This window comes from Crocodylus porosus, unplaced genomic scaffold, assembly GCF_001723895.1.
Source record: "Crocodylus porosus isolate Cpor-Errol unplaced genomic scaffold, CroPor_comp1, whole genome shotgun sequence".
Taxonomy (NCBI): Eukaryota; Metazoa; Chordata; order Crocodylia; family Crocodylidae; genus Crocodylus; species Crocodylus porosus.
In genome coordinates, this window is record NW_017728910.1 from 39,692,433 (window position 1) to 39,714,678 (window position 22,246).

Genomic DNA, 22,246 nt, shown 5'->3' on the forward strand with positions numbered 1-22,246 from the left:
GAGGCAAGATTTTTTTGTGGGTGATATGTTTTAGTGGACCAACCATGTGGTTGGTATAGATGCAGGCAAGCTTTTGAGTACCATTCCTTGGGCTTCATGGTTATGAACATGATGATGAATAAACATGATAAATTGAAGTTTTGCTAGAAAATTCTTAAAAAGGAGGGTTGGGATGGGCTATGAAGGACTTTTTTGAAGTCCAGACCTCAAATATGGTCCAAGCCATATCTGTTTTGACATAGAGAACCACCTGAAATTGTAGAACCTGACTTGAGGAATCTGCCATTAATATAGACAGGGTGTAAAGTATTTAAGTCTTGTGACTGGCTTCAGTTGTTTGATTCCAGGTAAAGGTCTTGTAGGGGAAAAATCTAGTGATGCCCTTTTTAAAATTGAATTAATAGGGAACTATTACAGCAAGGGGAGTAGCTACTATTTTGAAATTAGACAGCTTTATGCTTCCCATCTTGTTGTCTCTCCTGCCTCCAACTAAATATTTTCCTAGCTAGACATCCCTCTTGACCAACAACAAAGACTGCAGATTAAGCCCTGGAAAATAAGGAATTAGCCCCAGGTGATTAGAACTGTATATCCTGGCTCCACAAGAGTCCAGTTAGAGTTCTTGAGTTAGTTGGCTAAAACTGTTTGTGAAAGGATTCCTGACAGAATTTTAAATACATGAATCCATAATGGTGAATGTTTTCCTCCCTAAGAATCTGGAACAAAGCCTATTGAAATCATTGGATATATTCCTGTTGCTTAAGAAGATTTTGGGGATCTGGCCATGTATACTTGTTGGTAAAACAAAGAAAGCCTTTTCCTAGTGCTTGAAACCAGATAAGAGTAATAATTAATAAGATGCTTGTTCAAGCTTAGTTTGCATACCATTTTTCATAGTCATTTTAATAGGGACAGCTTCTCAAATGAATTGAGGAAATATACTTTCCTCCAAATTACCATTTGTGGGAGTAACTGACAAGAATCTGTATTTGTTACATAACCTCTAGCTCTTTTTTGCACTCTTGTTCTGATTCATACACAGGGATAAGAGAGGCATAACTACCCAGAGGACACTCCAACCCCTTTTTCATTGCCTATGAGATGTGGTTGGTAAAAATCCAAACTGAGGTGGAATGAAGCTACTTTTAGTCCTCCACTTCTGCCATACTTGGGTTGTTGGGTTCTTGGTGTAAAACAACTAGGCAAAGGATCCTTGGTCATGCCTTTCTTTCACCAACTGTACCTACTATTGCAGCATGTGGGAAGTCAGAATGATGTGGGAATGAGTTGGCAGGATTACTTAATCCAAACTAGGGTTACCATATGTCTGGATTTTCCCAGACATGTCCTCTTTTTGAGTCCCCCTATCTCTGCCTGGGCAGGTTTTTCAAATCTGAGTAAATGTCTGGGTTTTTGCTGTGCTCTGCTGGTAGGAGCAGGGGATGGAGGGGGATATTGGGGATGGGCGGGGATTGTAAGCAGGGAGCTGAAGGCAGGTAAATCTGGGGTTGTGGGGCTGGGGCTGTGGCAGGGCAGATGGGCCGGGGTGGGGAGTGTTGCCTGGTCCCTTCAGTGGCTTTTCAAGGGGCCATGGCTAGGCTAGGAACACAGGGGTTGGTGCCCTTGCTTGCAGGGGTGGAGCAGCCAAGAGATGCTGTGGGGGAGAAGGGAAGGTGAACCATGGCCAGGCCTCCTGCCATGGCTCGGCAGCCCTAGTCCATGTTGTGGGGGGCGGTGTCATAAATCTCCCTCACTGTTCTCTCCAGACTGTGCTAGAGACAGACTTGCTCTGAGCCACTGTGCTCTGGTTGGGTTGGGATGGGGGAAGCTGGGGCCTCTCCAGCAGGGCTGGGAGAAGCAGGAAGCTCTTGGATGGGAGTGCAGAGGAGCAGGCGGCTGCTGGCTGGGAGTGAGGGGCACCAGCAGGTCTGGGGGAGTTAGGGGACTGTGGGTTGGGAGTGTCACTGGCAGGGTTGGGGGAATCAGGTGACTGTGGGTTGGGAGTTAGGGGAACCAGCATGGCCCAGGGGTGCAGGGTACTGCAGTTTGGGAGTAAAGAGCACTGGCAGGGCTGGGGTCTGTGGGTCAGAAGACAGGGACAACAGCAGGGCTGGGGGGAGGTGGGGACTGTGGCTTGGGAGTGAGGAACAACAGAATGGGCAGGGGCACTCCCATATCACTGCCCCTTCCACAGTTATATTCCCTCTCGGGCACCAGTTGTCCTCTTTTTTGGTACAGAAAATATGGTAACCCTAATCCAAACCAAAATTTTCCTTGTGTCAAGGTAATCCTCCAGTGACTATATCCATACGGTTCAGGCCTGACTTGTTGTGGTAACTTGATGCAAAGCATTCCTGATGTACCAGAAACTCTGGACCAACAAAATTACATTAGTATAAAATTATTTTTCTAGATGAATGAGATTTACTTTATGCATAATAGTACAGAGGAAGAAAATTCACACTGAACATGCTTTAGGGGACTCAACTCCATGAACTCTTACGATTAAAAAGCATTGTAAAGTGAAGTATCATTTTAAACAGCTGGACAAGGCAGGAGGAGACCCATGCCAGACATTCAGCAGGTGCAGAGGACAGCAGGAGGGCAGCAGCACTTGTTATAAAACTTACCATTAAAGATAATTTTTATTAGTAATTTTATTAGAGGAAAGGATTTTTTTATTATTGTTTTTTCATTAGGAAGAAAATTCTTGCGTTAGTCACATTTATATTGAAACTGAGGCTTAATCACTCTCAACCTCTAAAAGGGCATATTGTATGCTACACAGCAGGCTTGAGGCTTTAAGTTGTATTTTTAACTTGTCCAAGTGTTCTGTTTCTCACTTGGAAAAGCTGAGTAACTTGTATAATTTACATACCTAGTAGAGGCTTTGGCTTTTATAGACATTGGGTTGTATTTTTAATTTTTTTTTAAATGGTGCATCAAGTCTTAGTTTTGCAAAACCTGAGGTTGGTAGCTGCTACACTATGAACACTCAGCCACTCTTTTTGGAGGATTTCTGTGGTATTAAAAAATATACAGGAGCCATTACCCTTCTCACCTTCCCTGCTCACCTCCCCCTCACTGCACACTCACACAGTCACACACAGAATCACCAGGCATAGTCATTATTTTTTAACAAATATTTTTGCTTTAATTTTGCAAATTTTTGTTCTGTTTTTGTAACATTTATTTCAAGTGTTACTCTGTGTAATTTGGGATTGTCCCTATAGGCTGGTTGAAATGTATTTTATCTTGCTGCAGTACCTGTAATATATTACATAGTTGAGAAATTCATCCTCTTTTTGCCATAGCTAACAAAGCAAAATAACTTTTTGCAGTAGAAGCAGCCACTACCATAACTGATATCGCTTATGAGGCCAAATTTATTATAGGTACATTAAAAAGTAATTTCACCTGAAAGGAAGAATCCAAGTTGCGGAACCAGATGTTTTGTTAGCTTCAAATCGTATCGCATTTCACTTTCCATATTGGCATTGTTTTATTTTTTTCATCCTCAGTATGGACACACTCATACTTCCAGTTTTGTAATATGAGGACTAATTCTGTGCTGGTTAATGTGAAAAGTTACCTCCATTACAGGGTTTTAGCAGAAGGCTCCCTTCTAGTATATCATGGTTTGTTTGTTTTTTATCTACATGTTTTTTATTTTTCTTTATAAAATGCTAAAAGTCATTCACTTGAATAAAGAAATAAAAACAATATAGAGCAGGGTGGGGAATAAAGTTGCAATGGGCCATAAGTCATTTACTTGGGTGTTTTGCATTACAGGGCAATATACCACCACACAGGTGCAACCATACATGTAAAGATGTTAAATGTGCATTTTTCCAAAACATAACCAAAGAAACACCTGTGCTAAATAACAATGTGTAGATACTCTGAAAGTTCATATTGCCAGATTCTTAGCTGTTGTAAATCAGCATAATCATTGACTGAAGTCAATGGGGCTAGGTCTTGTTACGCCAGCTGAGGATCTGGCTGGTCATCTTCAATAGCCTGTAATGCACTTTGTTACTGAGTGACTTGTGGTTTCCCACTGTGCTGTGGTAAGTACATTCCATGAAGTCTACTTTTCAAGTGCAAGTCTGAATAAGTAGCCTTAGCAAAGAAAAGCCAGTGCCTCAATCTTTTCTGATTTGAAAATATAATTTAAAAATATTTGATATTTTATGAAATGTCTAATTAGGCGCAATATATTTTGGATCATATGTTGTCCTTATGCCACCAGGGTAAAACTAGAAAAACTCCCCTGACCCAGGTAAGAACACTATCTCATTTTGCCTTTCCCTTCTGTTATTAACTGTCATGGTCAATTTTGGCTCTCTCTTTTCTTTATTCCCATCTCTTGTAATATACATTAGTGTAATTTTTACATTTATATGTGATTGTCCTTTCCTTGGAAACCATCATACACCTGAGAGTAAACAAAAAGTCTGAAGGGGTATTTATTCAAGACCTTTAAAGTTCTTGAATGAAAGAAGGTATCAGGTTGTAGCTGTATTTGTCTAGAGGTGAAAGGAACTGAAAGTCATGGTAGAAGTGATATCTTTTATTAGATCAACTAGATTTTTGAAAAAAAAAAATCTTTAATTGCAAGCTTTTAGGCACAAGCACCCTTCTTCAGGCATAGGAGAAAATATTGTAAAAGTTCTTCTGGGTAGATATGAAAGTTCAAATTTCATAAAGAAAACAGTAAGGCTAATGTTGAGGTAGCAACTTTCCCACACTTAAATACATGACCAACAAGTTACAGGATTAGTACAACATGAATAAGTGCTGTGTCATTCAGTGGGATAGAAGATTTAAATGCAGATTCTTTCAAAGGAGCAAAAGCCAGTGGGGGAGTAAAGGCCATTCCACCTGTAAGGGCTCTGTGCTGTAGCCAGGCAACTAAATCAGCAGCACTCAACCCCCTAAGCTAAGCCAGCTGAGTCTCGGCCTGCTGATCAGTTCTAGAGTTGCTTTAAAGGAGCTCTTGCAGCACCTGGCCCCTGATGCCCAACAAACTGGCTTTAGTCTGTAAGCAGCTCTCACCGATGTGACTTCCCTGGTGCCTGTTCCGGCATTCCTGCCTGAGGACCCAGTTCCTGAACTTCCAGTAACCCCTTGCCTTGGCATGCGAACCCTGTTTTGACTTCAGGTTGCTTCCTGACATCTGTTTCTGGTAACCCCTCTGGCTCAGTACATGAACCCAAGTTTGACTTCAGCTTGTCCCCTGACTACAGGCACTAGTCTGGCTCTACCCACTAAGCCAAATGCTTCTGTGGACCCTGACACCACTTTTGCATATGTTCATCATTCTAAAGCTGACCTTAAAGTTGGGCACAAAATTGTTCTATCTGCCATTAGCACTGAAAAGATATCCAGGTCCCATCTGTTTCCCCCTAAAAGCATCTCTCTCTGATGAGAATTCCACTGTCTACCATGTCTGCTAACTGCTTTGGGAGACTGGAGATTAGCTGAAAATTCAGTGTCCTTTTTTCCAGACCAGAGGTTTTGCCAGTGTCCAGTAGGGATGATCCTAATTTTACTTAAACCAGCACAAATCACTGACTCTTCACTGAAATCAATGGGATAGGAATTAGGACTGTGTGAAATTTTACCTAGTGTTTTGTTTCAATGCTGTTTCGACTTTGTTTTGAGCTCAAAACAGTGAAATCAAAAAGCTTCAAAACAGCCTCAAAATGAAACGAGGACAGTAGAAATGTTTTGAAGCTGGGCTTGCTTATAGGGAAACAGAAAGTAAGGAGAGGGAGGGGAAGGTGGGGAGGATGGGACTGCTCTGATATTAACATGTGTAGCTGGCCAGTGACTGTGGTCCTTCCCTGAGGTCCCTTCCAATCCCAGTGGTCTGGGAGAGGGACAGAAAAACAGCATAAAAAACAGAATTATTTGAACTGCCCAGCTTTCTGCCTTGGGGTCAGTTACTGAACTATATCTTCCAGCAGCTCAGCAGCGTCGGAGAAAAGCTATCACTTCCTACCTGCTAGCCTGTTACTAGCAAGTAACCTTTTGCTTTCTATACCCTTTTATTATTATATTCATTCATTCCTTTCAATTGATTCCTCCCCACAAATCCTCTTTTTGTTCTTGTTAGTCTATTTTAGTTCTTTTCCCCCAAGAAAAGAACTCTGTGCTTTTTCTAACTGCGTGCATTCCATTCACTGTGCAGGGAAGCACAGCATATATTGCATATTATAATTTAGAATTTATTCAGAAAACATACTAACTCCATTTATATGTTTTGTTTATTATATAAATATACACATATATACATCACACAAATACGTACATACAATTATCTACATATATTAAATAAATACAGATTACATAACAGAAGAGTGCATAGATTTTCCAGCATACCAAGGTAAACACACTATAAAACACATCATGAAGTGTGCTGGAAAGGCAGCTGGCAGGCCTTCATGGAGGAGTAGAAGAGGGGGTAGGAGGAGAGCTGTAAGTCTCTTTCCTCCCCCTCCCTGGAAACTGAGATGCAGCCTCTTTCCTACAACTAGCAGGCATGAGGGTTCCAGTTCTACTGACAGCAAGGAGGGGGGAACAGTGCCAGTGCCAGTGCCTGTGCCTGAGTCTGTATCGTTTCCAAGAGCACCAGCCATAACCCCCCACCCCACCACCAACACCATGACAAAAAGCAGCACCAGCGTGATGGTCTCTTTCACCCCCATTTCACTTCCCGTGATGAGCCTACCAGTGCCAGAGGAAGAGCTGGAGCTGGATCTGAGTGCTATAGCAAGGGAAATTATGGGGGAGGAGGAGCAGTCATTCGAGTTTGTGCTTCACACTCCTCAGGTTTCCCCTAGAGGCAGGTCTCCTTCCCCAGAAGGCATTTTGGAGGAGGTTGAAGTAGAGGTGGTGGAGGCAAGTGGCTCAGCTGAGTCCGCTCCTTCTGTTGCTGTGCTGCATCTGTACATGCACCCACATCCCAGAAGTAAGCAGGTAATATGGTCTGGGATCATTTCGAGCTGGTAAATGATCCCACGTACACTATCTGCCTGCACTGCCAAGCCAAAACCAGCTGGGGCAAGAGAACAAAGCACATGAGCACCATGGAGATGCTGATGCATCTCCACAGGCACCACTCATTGCCCTCGCTCCTCCTTAGCCTGGCACCAGTGGGAGCATGCCCAAAAAGCAGCCCCCTTCTTGCTCTAAAGCCCCTTTGCCTGTGAAGCAGAGGCAGGCCACTGCAACAGTGGGGGAAAGGTGGACATAAAGGGTGGGGTGCTGCAAAAGTGAGTGAGATCACCCAGACCACAGGGGAGATGCTTGCTGTGGATGGCCAGCCCTTCTCCTTAGTTGTGTGGCTAGGGCTCATGGGACTCATGGCCCCATCATACCAAGTGCCCACAGGCACCACCTTCAGCAGGACAGTGTTACCCTCCCTGTATGAGGCATGTAGGGAGTACTTGAGGGAGGAGCTGTGCAAGGCAGGTCTTCAGGTGGCCTTACACTTCACCTTGGACATCTAGAACAGCTGGGGTGGAGACCATGCATATGTCTCCCTCACAGGAAACTAGTGCAACCAGTCAGGCTGTTGGTGGGTTTTCCTTCAAGCTGAGGTGATGGATGAGTCCCACACAGCAACTGAGATCATGGGGGCCATGGACCGCTTGGTGCAGGGGTGGCTTGTTGGGCAGGGTGAGCTCATGGTCACCGACAACAGGGCCAATTTGGTCAAGGTGGTCCATGATGCCAACTTTGTTGGCATCCACTGTGTGGCACACAAGTTTCACCTTGTTGTCAAGGATGCGTTGGAGGGGGACAGGGCTGCTGGTGAAAGCACCAGCATCACCAGCAAGCTCACTTCCAAATGCAGAAAGATGGCAGGCTATTTCTACCAGAGCATCAAGGGGGGCAAGAGTCTGTGGGACAAACAGGCAGAGCTGAACATCCCACAGCACAAAAACATGCTGGATGTGGAGACTCTGGAACTCCACATACCTGATGCTCAAGAGGCTGGTCATGACATGGCCTTGTTCAGAGAGACTGGGATGAGCAGCCCCAACAGAGCAACAGAGCTGAGTGGGCTACCATCTCCCAGATCTTGGTGGTCTTCAATTCCTTCCTCAAGGCCACTGAGACCCTTAGTGCTGGCAATGCCCTCCATAGCCAGGTGATCCCTGTAGGAAGCCACAAAGGCTCACTATCTCATTGAGGACATGAAGTCACTATTGTGCAACCCCTTGGCATACTGGGCAAGCTGCATTCAGATGTGGCCAGATCTAGCCATGGTTGCCTGGGAAAACCTGTCCTGTCTACTGACCAGTGTTCCAAGTGAGAGTATGTTCAGCGTTGCTGGTGATGAAGTGACACCCCAAAGCATCTCCTTGGATCCTGGTTTGATGGACCAGCTGGTGTTCCTCAAGGTGAAACTCCTGCTGCAGGGATTCCCCAAGCTCCAGGTGCAGATGGAGTGAATGGTACCTTCCTCACTCCATCCACACCTATTTCTTTTTGGTTTCTGGTTTCTGAACCATTTAATGCCCTGTTCTCAGAGCTGGAGGGGGCACTCACTGCATCATCAGCCAGCAGGGGAAGAACATATTCCTGCTGAGGTCCCATGCCAGGATGAACTTGGAGGTATGGACTAGGGCTATGGGGAAGGAGGAGTCCCCAGGTCCTGGGCTTGACCAGTAAAACTTCACCCTGCCAGGGTTGGGAGGCCTGGTGGGACTGCCAGTGGTGTGTCAGCCCCAGGAAGTGCCAGGACTGAGGATTGCCCTGGTGAAAGGCAGGTAGGAGGTTCTATAACCTCCAACCACCACACGCACACACTTCTGGCTGTTACGTCTTTGATAAGCCTGAGGCTTGCTGGTTGCAGTAAGACTCCAGGTGAACTGCGCTTAGCTGCTTGGGATGCCAGCTTTCGGATTGAAAAACCCTTTGTCAGTCTGAGGAAGCACCTGCAGTTGGTGTGTGCACTGTTCCTGGATGGAAGGAATAGTAAAGAAGCCAGAGGCTGGCATGCAATGCAGGCAAGAAAGCCAGTCAGTGAAAATGGAAATGGAGGTGTCCCAGGGTGAGGGACAGGCTAGGGTAGGGTGTGGTGGGGGAGGGGGGCGGGAAGAGGAATGTAGCAGCACAGGTAAAAGTGTTCTGTCTTATACCAACGTGTATTAAGAGTAACTTAACTTCAGTCTGTCAAGTGGTACAAGAGCAGATTGTAGCCCTTTACTATTTTTAATTTGCAAAGGGCAGGAGATACTCAAATTCTATTACAAAGCAGCTTCAAACTATCATATAATAATAATAATAAAATCCTTACAATGAGATTCAAGTAACAACCAATTTATGATAAAGCTTTTAATAAACATGTCTAAATGCACGTTTAATTTAGATTTAGCAAGATAGTTACCTATGATATACTGAACAACCAGACTGTTGAAGAGGGACTAATAAATTAAATAAATAGCATAATAGGTAAATTATTTTAGCTTTATTATCAGAACTAGTCTATGTGAAATAAATGCCAGTTGGTAATCTTGAATAGGTAATGTTCTAAAATTATAGCTGGCTACACCAATAGTTGTGATGGTCGCCATACATTATTTATATTTACTAAGCTCTGTATATTACCAGAGACCCACATTTGTTGACTGCAGTAGGGGATATTCTTGATGGGTAAGACAGAATAATAACCTGCCTTTTCTTCCTCTGCCACTATTAAGCACAGAGCAGACTAGTAAAATGGAATGGTTATCACAATGTATGTTTCATATTATAAACATCTTCATAATATACCATGAATTATACTGAACTGCTTATTATTTCACTCATAGTTCAATTTTGTGGAAGTGACTCCTCTTGTGTTTCCTGTCAAATTATTTTTAATGAGATAAATGGATATATGAAGATAGAGAATTATATTAATTCCCTCAATATAATCCAGGCCAGCAGATGCACATTCCCTGAATTTTACCAGGCGCAGTTATTTTTCCAGCTTCTCAAGAATACATTTATATTAATAGCAACTTCAGCCTCTTAATTTTTCTTTTAACTGCTGAATTTTGTACTGCTGAACTGTAGTAATGTAGCTGTTTCAGGAATTCAGGACTGATTGACCTATTACTTACATGAGTGTAAATTTGGAATAATTCTTGCTGACTTGTAATTTTATGGCAGTGTAACTTATTAGCTTTAGTGTCCCCACTTACATGTAACTCCTGCTATTCTGGCATTTACAGACAGAAGGATCTCAAAGGTCTGGTTGCTCATGTGTCAAAGACATGAGAAGAACCTGTGGGGCCAGACAAACAGCCAGACTGACATGTAAGGGCAGCTAACAACAGACCCTAGATAGCCTTCATATGGCCAGGATCAGCCATCCATGTAAGCTGCGTCTGGATTTTGCACATTGTTCGGAGGAAGGAAATGTATGGTAGAGAATCTACTTCTAACAACAGGGCAAGCTACAGCCTCACAGCTGCTTTTACTGATAAGGAAGGAAGGTGCAGAGAGCTCTCTATATTCCAAGGTGGTGCCTAGAGCCACAGAAGGGGAAGAATAAGTGACCTTTATTACTTGGCACACAGGGGAGCTTCAGGACGGAAAGTATTTTGCATTGCATGTGGTAACGAGACATATGACAGCTCTATCAAGAAGCAAGATGTCACGTAAACCAAAGGAGTTGGGCACAGGCTGCAGTTTTTTGCTAGGTGCCATACAATCCATCCACTTCTTGCTGGGTCAAGGTCAGGAGAATGTGGTTAGGTGGTGGTAGTTAAGACAGCCACACAAGGGGAGCATCTACATGTGCTCTTGACTGTGCATTTCATACTGTGCGGTCATTTAGTACTTGCTAAAGCACTACTTGTACCTGCTGGTACTGCACAGTCCCAGCAGTGCAGAGTTATTTTTTGGTGTTACGTCGCTGTAACTTGTTGCTATTGTGCAGTAGCATTAGCATCATGGTTTCTGCCCACTGACACCACATCCCATAGACCGTAGCTCATTGCTACGACAATGTAGCATTTCATGTAGTTGCGCCCAAGGTGAAGTGCCCAGTACTTGTACCAGTCTTCCCAAGACACCTCAATAACCTTGAGCAGTCCAAGTACCAGCCTACCAAGCTATCCCCAACTTCCCATTCAGATTTCTACCCTGTGAATTCTCAGATACCTTTCCCATCAGGTCTTTTTTTCCCCACCTCAGTTCTGCACTTCCTCATCACCATCACCAATCATATATTTTTGGCTACATGAAGATTATTTTTTAAAACAGGGGCCTGTTAAAGAATTTTCATAAAATGTCACATGTGGAACAGAACAGGCTTCACAGATATGGGAATACAGCTACACACAAATATACCTTTAGAAAGAATGTAGTGGTTTAAGTCAAGGGGCCAGTGTAAAGCAACTAAAATATTGCAAGATAGGAATGGTGGTCTAGTGCAGTGACCCTTATTTTAACCAGGGTACCACAGCACCCAGGATGTCACAAGATCCTTTTCAGGGTGCTGCACAATATTAACATTGTTAGGTATGCAAATTCCTGTGCATGATTCTAAAGATAAACCCAAATATTCCAAACAGGAATAGCGTAAGAAACATTGTGATCTGTTGTGGTCTTTCTGAGTTCTTTACAACAGAAGAACTATATTTTTTCATAGTAAAAAATAAAAAAGTGAAAGCTAAGAGCTGGCATTTTCTGAGTGGTGCCTTAAATCTAAAAAAGCTGAGAACCACTGGTCTAGTAATTAGGACACTAGCTTGGGAGTTGGGAGACCCTGCTTCAAGTCTTTGATGCATCAGTGACATCCAGTGCAACTGATGTACTAGGACAACTCACTTGTCTTCTTTCGGCGACTCTCTGCTGTTCGAGTTTCTTCTTTTTAGAGTTTATTTCACCTCTTACACTTACATTATACATATGTAACTCCATTACTGTCAATAGACTTAATCCTTATTTATATCAACACAAGGAAAAAAATCCAAGATTTTGCGTCTTTGCTAAGATAAGTGGGTTGAGTATGACTGATAAATCTCAACATACGTATTATCTATCTATAGTATGAAATACACAATGGTATGGAGAAGTAGTAAGCTTTCTCTGGCAAGCGTTTAGGATGACCTGAAGTCAGGTTCCTTTCTTAACCAATAGTTCTATGCCATAACACACCACTGGGGTGACATACAGTGCTGTAACAATGTACTGGCCCTTTACAAGAAGCTAAAAGTCACCCATGGCTGTAGCCTAACTTTGTTTCAGGACTGTTAATGTACTGTGAGCATTGCTGTGTCTAGAACATTCAGTCTAAGAATGCTCCTAGAAGGAGTGAACTTATGAACCATTGACCTACTTGGAAGTGGTAAGCATGACAGATGTTTTGGGAAATTGGTGGGAGGACAGAACGAGACTTTTCCGAGGTAAATGTAAACAATAGCTCTGAGTGACAGGAATGAATCAAAGTGAGAATGATAGTGATTGGTAATGTGTGTGATTGGACAAGCAAAAGTGGTGTGATGAGGATTGACAGAAAGTATAAAGACACACTGGAGAGGTGGCTCTGCAAGTTCCTGGCTGTTCTGTGAGAGTGGCTAGACCACTCCAGAACTGAGCTGGAAAGAGACCAAGTTTGGGTCCATGTGTGATGTATCCAAGGATCTGTATGCTTCCTTGTGTCACTAGACAGCAGTGGTCTCCCATTTGGTGTGTGAGGTCTCACCTTGCCTCTAGAGCAGCAGTTTTCAACCTTTTTTTTGTACCAGGACCCATTTGCAAAGATCAATGGCTTGCCCTGACCCACGGGCCCCAGCCCTGCCAATGACCAACACACCGTGCCCCACTGTCCCTGCCCTGGCACAGCCTTGGCACCCAGCTACCTTCCTGCAGTGCTGACAGGCACCTGGCCCTCCCCACCCCCACATCCGTTCTCTTCATGCATACACTGCAGCCCCCACTCTGACACTCCCTAAACTCTGACCCTCCAACTCCTGCTCCCTATACACTTACCTTCATCCAGCTGCTGGGGCTGCTCCTACAACCCTGCCTGGCTGCATACTGACCATGTCCCAAGCAGCCGCTTGCAGTCAGGAACACTGCCAGTCTGCAAGGGGAAACTTGCACTTTTATGAGCTTTTTCTGGCACTTGCTTTCAACTCTTTGAAATATTCTTGCAACCCACTTTTGTGTTGTGACCTATGGGTTGAGAAACACTGCTCTAGACAGTGGTGATCTTGCTGGTGTGTGGATGCCCTTTGGCAGTGTAAGTCTGCCCTTTTGTATAGGCATTGCTCCAAGATTAACCATCTCCTTAGTTGATTGGTAATATGTTAATGCTGTCATCCTTGCATTGTCTTTGTTCATCCCAGACCAAATTGAAACTCATTATTATTGGGTTTTACCTTGTATTTATTTCATTACTAATACATTAATGTGTTGTATTAACATATTTAAACTCTTTATTGGTTTACCCAATATACTAGGAAAACTAAATTGGGCATCCTAACAAGATTTGCTGGTTGATTTGGCTAATCTCACCCTTTGACCAATGCTTTTCAGGGCTGAAACGAGAAGGATCTAATCCCTTCTGAAATATGGCCCTCAGCATGGCCTGGGACTAGTTAGCATTTAACTGAGGTATTACAGGAGATGTGGATGAAGTAATCCAGAATCATGTGACAAAGTGAACCAGATGGTGGCAAGACTATGTAAATGAAAGTCAGTGGTTGATCTTGAGTAGTGGCTTGAAGTACATTCTTTATCATGAGAAATGGAAAAGTAACCAGCTGTGGAAAACTAAGCTGTAAAGAGAAGAATCAAGATTGGCTTGGAGAACAAGGGAAAGCAGTAGAAGCGAATGGGCATTTGGATATGCTAGTGGATATAGGGCAGACTGTTTAGTGTTCATGGATCAGAGCCTAAAAGAGGGAGAATTTGCTTTCCTCAGTAGTGGGCTACAAAATGGGGGAGAAGGAACTGTTTCTCTCTGGAGCAAGGGTAAAAGGAGGAAGCCCATGGAAGACAAAGGACTATGGTTATGGCCTACAAAAAGCAAAGGGCATGTTCTCTTTTAGACTTTTGAAGACCATGGCCTTGGATCCGTCTGCTGGTTGGGACTTAGCTGCCTACTGTGAGGCGAAACTGAACGAGATTCACTGACATGAGACTGGGCAAGTGTTTGCATTGCATATCTTGCGGAAATGTCACTTCCAATCTTTCTTAAATCCTGTTCTCTGCTTATTATAACCACTAAGTTATTATGTTTCTATATATGTGGTTCCTTCAAGGACTGAACAAAAGCCATGTAGTAAGCATTAGGGGTATAAAGCTGTTAGTCATGAAACTGTTCTCTCTCTTGTTTGTTTGTTCCTGTTTACATGAAATTTTCAGGCTGTAAACAACCAAGAGACTTACCTCCTTTTCCAATTTTGAATTGTCTCTAAAATGTATGGTGGGGACTAGTTCTGTTGTTTGTCACAGATGAACTTTCCTTCCCTGTATCAATACCATGAGTCAACAGGGGTCACTGACTTAAAACAGGGCAGCCCATCTGAACAGTATCTCCAGTAGTAGAATGGCATCCCATTGTTTCCAGATAAAGTGCAATAATTGCTCTGGTTACAATGAAACCTTTGAGCCAGCTTTCTGTGGACAGGGATAATTAATTAAAATTCACTGGTTGTTATGAAACCAGCCATGCTTTAGTGAATTTCCTCTGAACAAAATACCTGAGAATAAGTGAGAACACCTGAGGGGAAAGATGGGTAATGATGGATTTCTGGGCACTGAAGGATGTCTCTAACATCCAGCAACAAAAGCCCAGAGCCGAAAAAGTCTTGTAATCAATGTCAGCCGGCCTGGGGACAAAGCAGGGAAAATAAATGGTTCAGTCGCTTGGCTACTTCTCATTATGTTGTACGCATTATCCCCTCCAGGTAATGGAATCTGTCTGATTCTTTAAAAAACAGGCACCTGATGCAGGAGACAAACACAGTGTATATGGGCAGGAAGCTGGTAGCAAAAGAGACAGATTTCATTGGGACATCCCAGAATTAAATGTAATAGAATGGCACACTGCCATCTGAATGATGTTTTATGGAATGCAAATAGGCTTTTGTCTGCTGTGGAAAAATGCACATCATTCATTTTAGACTTTAATTAGGCTTTAATTTAATCAAATATTGGTACCAAAGCAGACCTTGGAGAAAGATTCTGATATTAAAATTTTCCAAAGACTGATACCCCCCACTTTTTTGAGAGGATTCTACATGGTTTTGTGCTATAGTAAATCAGCTCACTAAGTAGTGACTATACAATGTATATGTCTTCATTCCTTCACAGTAGAAACACAGCCTTTTGTAAAACTTAAAACTTTGAATCAGACCTTCAAAAAAAAAGAAGAGGGAAAAAGAGTCATACTGTGAATCACATTCTTTATCTCTGGGAAATGCAGTAGTTTTTGAACTTTTTGTCATAAGATGACAGTAAAAATGGTATTTCAGGGATGGTATGAGATTAAAGACATCTTTCTCTGCATTTGGAAGCTGTTGCAAGACTAAGGGTTATTGGCAAATGTATTGTAATCTTACAATGGGCATAGCAAATAGAAAATGTAATGGCGCCGTCCATTAAAACATCTGGGTATATATTGATTAAAAATTGAGCTATTGTAGGGGTTGGCAGCCTTTTCAGGCTGGAGTGACTGAGTTCAGCTTGGAGGCAAGGAAGAAAGGGAGTCCTAGGACCCAGCTGCCATTGCTGCTTTTTCCCAGGGCAGTACTGAAAGAGTGCCTGCAACCACTTCTTCTCCCTGATGTGGCATGTGGAAAGTGTCTGCTGTTGAAGACCTATGTTGTGGGCTTGATCCAATGGCTCTGTGGGCTATCGGGCAAGAAGGAGGGAGATAGCTTTTCTTTGGTAACCAGTGTCTGTGTAGGGCAGTGGGGAGGGAACAAGCAGTGAAAGCTGTTTTGGGGAGAACAGTGGCAGGGAAAGGGCCATTACTGGCTGAGCTTCTTGCGGCTGATCTGTGCTATGGGCCAGATCCAATCACTTTAAGGACTGGATTCAGCCCAACAGCTGTATATTGAGTACCACGACTGAGTATCTCTAGATTAAGTAACATTAGATAAGACTTTGGAAGCTGTGGAGGTCCTTGACGCTATGTTCTGGTTAGGGATAGTGTTGTAGGATAGATAGTGTTCATCCTGGTGTAGAATGTCAGCATGAGTCATAAGCATTAAAACACCACATTGACAAGTTAAAGTGGGGTTAATTTAAAATCTGTATGAAAGCCCACAGATCCCTCCACAATGCCATTTATTTAATGACTGCATGTGAAAAAGACAAAGAATCAAAGACTTATCAAAGAACATTTGGTTTAGTGTGTGTGTACATATCTCCTGGTCACTGCTTTTATTTAAAAAATGAAACCTATACAACTGATTTTAAACTTCCGCTTTGCATTAGCTAATTAATTTTCAATTTAATTAAAGCTGTTTGACAATTGTTGGCATAATGGATTGACTTGTATCTTCTTAAAGGCTGATCAAAAAAAGGAAGTCCTTGGTCTTCCGTTTTCACTTTGAAGGATGTGATTTAAGGCTGGACTGGTTATTCTAGGACTTGATTCCTTCCGATGGAAAAAGGTAATTTTAATGATGTTCCCTGACTGAACTACTGATATCATGGGATGAAGGGAAATCCTACATGAGCTTGGGAATTTCAAAAGCTTGTTAGCATATTTTACACTCCAGTGTATGAGCTTTCTATTATATGAAAGCTATAATAGAAAGCTCAAACTCGAGTAATGAGCTTTCTATTATAAGAGTGTGTAGATAGACTGCAAGAGTCTTCCTTCCTAGGTGGAGGAAAGTGGTTGTTTAGCTGTAGAAGAATATGTTGTTTAGCTGTTCTTCTTTCATCCACTTCCAAGACACTTGCTCTTGGCAGGACAGGAAAAAGTTTACCTTAATTTACAAAAAAAATCGGTTCTGTGGGGCAAATGTAGAAATGGCACATCCATGAGGGCAAATATTGAGAAGGAAACTGAGGACGTCCAAAGACAAATTGCAATTTATGATTAAGCAAAAACTCTGAATTTGATTAGTAATAAAAACTTCCAAAACTGTTACAATCATGGAGGCACATACATGATAAAGAAAACCAGCTTTTGCTCCACAAAAAGCAAGGCATTATGACCTAGTTTAAATTTGATGTATGGGGAAAACCTGAAAACCTGTGGTTTTTCCCTCTCCCCTCCCCATGTAGCTCATTTTTAGCTTTATATATAACACTGTTTTAAAAAAAGGGCACTTAAGTAGGGTAAAAATTATTGGAATGCTTTAAGCATGGCTTTCAACTGAGTTTGACAAACTCAGTCTTCCAGCATAGGTGGGAGCAAACTTTTAAAAATGAGTTAAAAAAAGCAGGGAGGACTTGCTAACCAATGTATCTTGGATGGCAAACTGTGCTTGTTCTGGTGTTGATGGGGTCTACTGTTGCCTGGTTAATTTTTTCTTCTATAGAAAATATTAGAAATAGGAACCTTTTTCAGTAATGAGAGTAAAGGCTATAAACTAATGGATAAAAACTTTAAAAATAGGCCTGTTATGTATGTTCCTCATTCACATTCCTCGTTTTCTTAAATTATGGACTTTAAAAATGGAACACCTAACAGCATGTAGATTTTCCCCTTCCATCTTTCATTCCTATAGGAAAGGTGTCCTAACCTTTCATGGGCACATTTGAAATGTCTATTATATCATAAGAAATAAATGCAATTAAAATGTATTGTATCATCAATAAAGATATTAGCATAATCTGTAGGAGAGATGCTGCTTTCAGAAACATTTTCTTTTTTCTAGCATCTTAGAATATGTCTAATCCTTTCTAAAGATCCAGAATATTGTATGCAATTTCTTCTTGCTGACAGCTTTTCAGTCTTATTCTCTGATCCTTAAACAATCTTAAACTATAAAGGAGACTTTAATATAGAGCAACTCATCTTCATAAATAAATGAATAAATATTACTGCAAATGAAGATTGCTGTAAGGCTGAATTACTTTGTCTGGCCTCTATTTTAGGATTTGGTCCTAAACTTCTTTTGTATTAGAAGTGCCCACTGATTTCAAAGGGCCTTTTGAATTCACCAGGAAATAGGGTAGGAGCTCAGTTTAGGATAATGTATATCTGTGAACCAAAAGGCAAAGCTGTTTAACATGTGGTACTTTCATTTTGCATACTGGTTACAAAGTTGTTGAATATACAGATGCTTTAACTTGCTTCGTGTGCTGAACCATGTATAAAGTAATTCATTTTCAAGAGGTGCCTGTCTAACATAATTTAGGGTATTGTGTTCATTTAAATACCTTAAAAGTAATTAGATCATTAAGAGAGTGATTTTTAAGCAACTTAGTTTGCCACTGCCCAAAAAAAATATCATGAGTTCAGTTTGATTGACAGTGTTATGGGCTGCTTTCCTGCCCTGCATTGTTTTCTGCAGATTGTCTGTTGCCAGGACATTGCCTTTTATTACAATCACTGCAAAAGTAAACATCTTAAATAAAGACAAGTGAAGTTGAGTTGTTGGGGAGAGAACAGGTCATACAGGAAATGCCAAACAGAACAACATTTTTTACTGTGCCTGATATAAATATGATTTGTTAAGCAGCCTCATATGTCCTAGTGGGAAGGAGCTCCCTGACTTTATTTTAGAAGAACATACATACAAGCATGGCAGGTCATGAAGATTGATCCACAAGGCACCATGAAAAAAGAGGACGGGTCCTTGGTGGTCATAAACTCTATACTTTCACTCCAGTGTAGGAATTTAGGTGCTGTCTTCCCTCAATATCGGTGTGTAATTAAAATTAAACACATTTCTTTTAAACTTAACTCTGATTTTCTTATTTGCCCCTTGCTAGTTCACTGTTTTTTTGTTTTGTCTTTGTAGTCTTTGGCAACCTTAAACAGATGTTATTTTTTAGATTCTTAATTATAAAATTTCAAACCTATTTAATATGTATAGGAAACATCAGCTCTCACATAGAAACTACTAGGCACAGGCAAATAGCTGATGCTGTTTATGCTGTCAGCACCTCCTTCTGGTGCAGTGAATGGTCACAAGTTAAAGAAAAATAAATGATTTGATCAAGTTATAAAACTCCAGTGTAGTTTGTAGTCAAATGGACTTCTAAGTCACTGAAGGCCTGAACTTTCAGTAATTAATATGGGCTCAAGTGTCTAAAGGTATTTTGCAAAAAGAAAAAAAAAACAGAATGTGACTTGTCCTTAAGACTGAAATGGTTTTAATTTGAATGTGACAGAATTTTCTGATTTTTGTAACTATAAAATTTAGTCTTAGCTGCCTGGGCTTGAAACATATAAACCTGCTTTATTTTAAGCAACTTAACATTCCTATTAACCCAATGAAGAGACTGCAAATTCAAGACCCTAATTTCATTATTATTTGCAATTTTTGAAAATTGCTATCGATTGAAAAACCTACCTCATCAGTGGAGGCACTGTAAAAACATTTATAATGTAGTTTATCAAAGTTCAAAGTGGCGCTAGTAACTTCAAATAACTCATACAAAGTCTCAGCCTTATTCTAACTCATTGACTTAAAAATCACCCATTTGGTTAGACATCTTGTTATAGATATGGATCTTTTGAAGCTAGATTAGTGGGGAAATAAATATAATATGTATGCCAAGTGTTTATTCAGTGAGACAGAGCAAAAGTATTAGGATCTTTGACTTGGAAGCAGCCTAATTCTGAACCAGACCTTAAGCCATTTACTTTGCTTAACTACTGGGCTCAGGTGGACAGCCTTGTTTCTCCGCAAGAGTTCTAGGTATATCAGGGAGATTGTGTAGTTGTAATCTTTCATTGGCATTGATTCTTTACCATAAGGAAAATTCTAGTAAAGTAATACCCATATCTTCTATATCCAAGGTCACAACCTAATAATTTGCACAAAGTTGTTGAATTAAAGATCAGGTGCTCAGCTGTTTGCTGCAGTTTTCATTCAAAGAACACCATTTCTTCAGTCAGCTGGAGCTCATCAGCCACCCCACAGCTATTTAATGTGGCCACACTGAATTTTCTTGCAAACTAAACTCCCACCAAGTAAGACAAATGCCCTGTATTTGGGAATGCAAAATGAAGGAAAAAATATTTTTCTAGATTTATGGCCACATAAAGCAAGGGCAGAGCTGGATCTTTACCTGGCTCATCCTCCCTTTCCTGCTCAGACAAGAACTTCAGTTTTAACCTGTTTACCACTGATTTATCAGCAGCTTTTGGCTGCTCAGCCAAATGCTGAAACTGTAGCTGCTGCTAAAGACTAAATTCCATGGGTGGATCTAGGATTTTGGAAAGCATTAAAAAAGTCTGGAGGGCTGGGAAATGGGGAGTAGGTAACAGATTGAAAAAATACCAAAAAGAATGGATAGATTGATTAATGGAACATCAAGATCATTAAAAAAGAGTGAGGGTCATTAACACTTGTGCAGCGAAGAGCAATGATCAAGACTCGGGTAGTAAAACATGAAGGCAATAGATCCATCAGTGCTGCCTGAATTAAAAATGACAAAAATTCTGGGCAGAAAATTGGCTTCCCCACTTACAGAACAAACACACCCTAATTTTGGAAGGCTCATCCTAGGAGGGGGTGAGGGAGGAAATGGGAGGATGCTAAGGTACCTCACCCTGCAAAGTGTCTAGGTTCTGCATTGATCTTGGAACTTTCAGTTCAGAAGTGGAAATGGGCATGTGTCTGAGCCATCAAACCAAGATTTAAATCCAGATATAAACTGTCCCTCTCAGGTTCTAACGTGTACTTAGACTCAAACTCGTATGAAAGATAGATAGATAGATAGATAGATAGATATAAACTTCCCCAAAAAGGCATTAATGATTAAGCATTTTGGCTACTTATTGGTAGACGTGGATTCAAATAAGCTTTCATTTTGTTGGAAATTTCATGACTGTGTTGCTGTTGTACTTTGGAAAAAATATCAGCAACAGCAAAACCCCAGAAAACAAAAAGTCACTTCTATTGAACCTGTTTTGTTGCAATGTTGGCCTTTAAAAACAGTAACACACAAACAAAATCTTCCTTACATAATTCTTTTGAAACTGGACATTTTGGTATCATCAAAAGGCTTTATTTCATTCTTTGAAACAATCTTATCAAACTGCTAATTTTTAATTACTTTACATGAAAATAGCTTTTGTTCTGCAATTGCTGCTGCTGTATGACCTATTTTACAGTCAGTAGCTGATTTCAGAAGGTTCTGCGTTAATTTCTTTAAATATGATTAAGTAATGTTTGGATATGGGGAGGATGAGAGAGATTGGGAATGGAGGTAGATGGAAGATTGACAGTCTAGAATTGAAAGGGAGGAACGTAGACAGCAATGATAGAAAGGTCACTTTGTTTTACAGTTCAGAACACCAGCACCAGGTGAGCAGTGAACTTATCAACTTTGTGTGGTGGGTGAACAGGCAAATAGAGGTTCAATGAACTCTTAATCTCTCAAAGAAGAAACTTATCTGGGGAGAGAAAAGCCTTGTACAGGAAGAAGAAAATAACATTTAATTGTGCCTGGCTTTTCCCTTTCCCTTGCTTTCCGATAGGACAAGAAGGCATCCCCTCTTACCATCATCATTTGCCTCTCTTCTAGCTACTCTAGGGAGTAGATGGCAGGGGAAAGACTGACAGCACCTGGTGACATCACTTCTGTTCATCCACTCATTCTTCTGGGAGAGGTCAACAAAGTTAAGTGGTGATGCACGTTTCTTCTTCTCTGCCCTATTCCTGAGATGTAGGTGGGGAGCACAATAATATAACAATGCCTGTAGTACCAACTGAGAAGGGGATGGGCTGCTTCTGCAATAGAGGCAGTTGAAAATGGTCCAAATCCCAAAGAATGTAAGGTCTAAATAAGAAAAAGGGGTAATTAGAGAGGTGAGATGATTTCTTTGAAGTCATTAGGTGGGTCTGTGCAGAGCTTCATGGCCAGTCTTGGATTTCTCTATTGCCTTCTGCTGCAAACTATTTAAAATACAGAAGCAACCTCAATACTAAAAACATGAATAATAATTGGGTTAACTAGAAATCTTAAATAATTTGTTCTCCCTCCTTTCTTACCCTTTGCATATATTCTTCCTTTCCTTTTAATTCCAGGATCCTCCAATCAGCATATTTTCTCTTGAAATAAACATTTACATTTACAGCCTTTAATCATG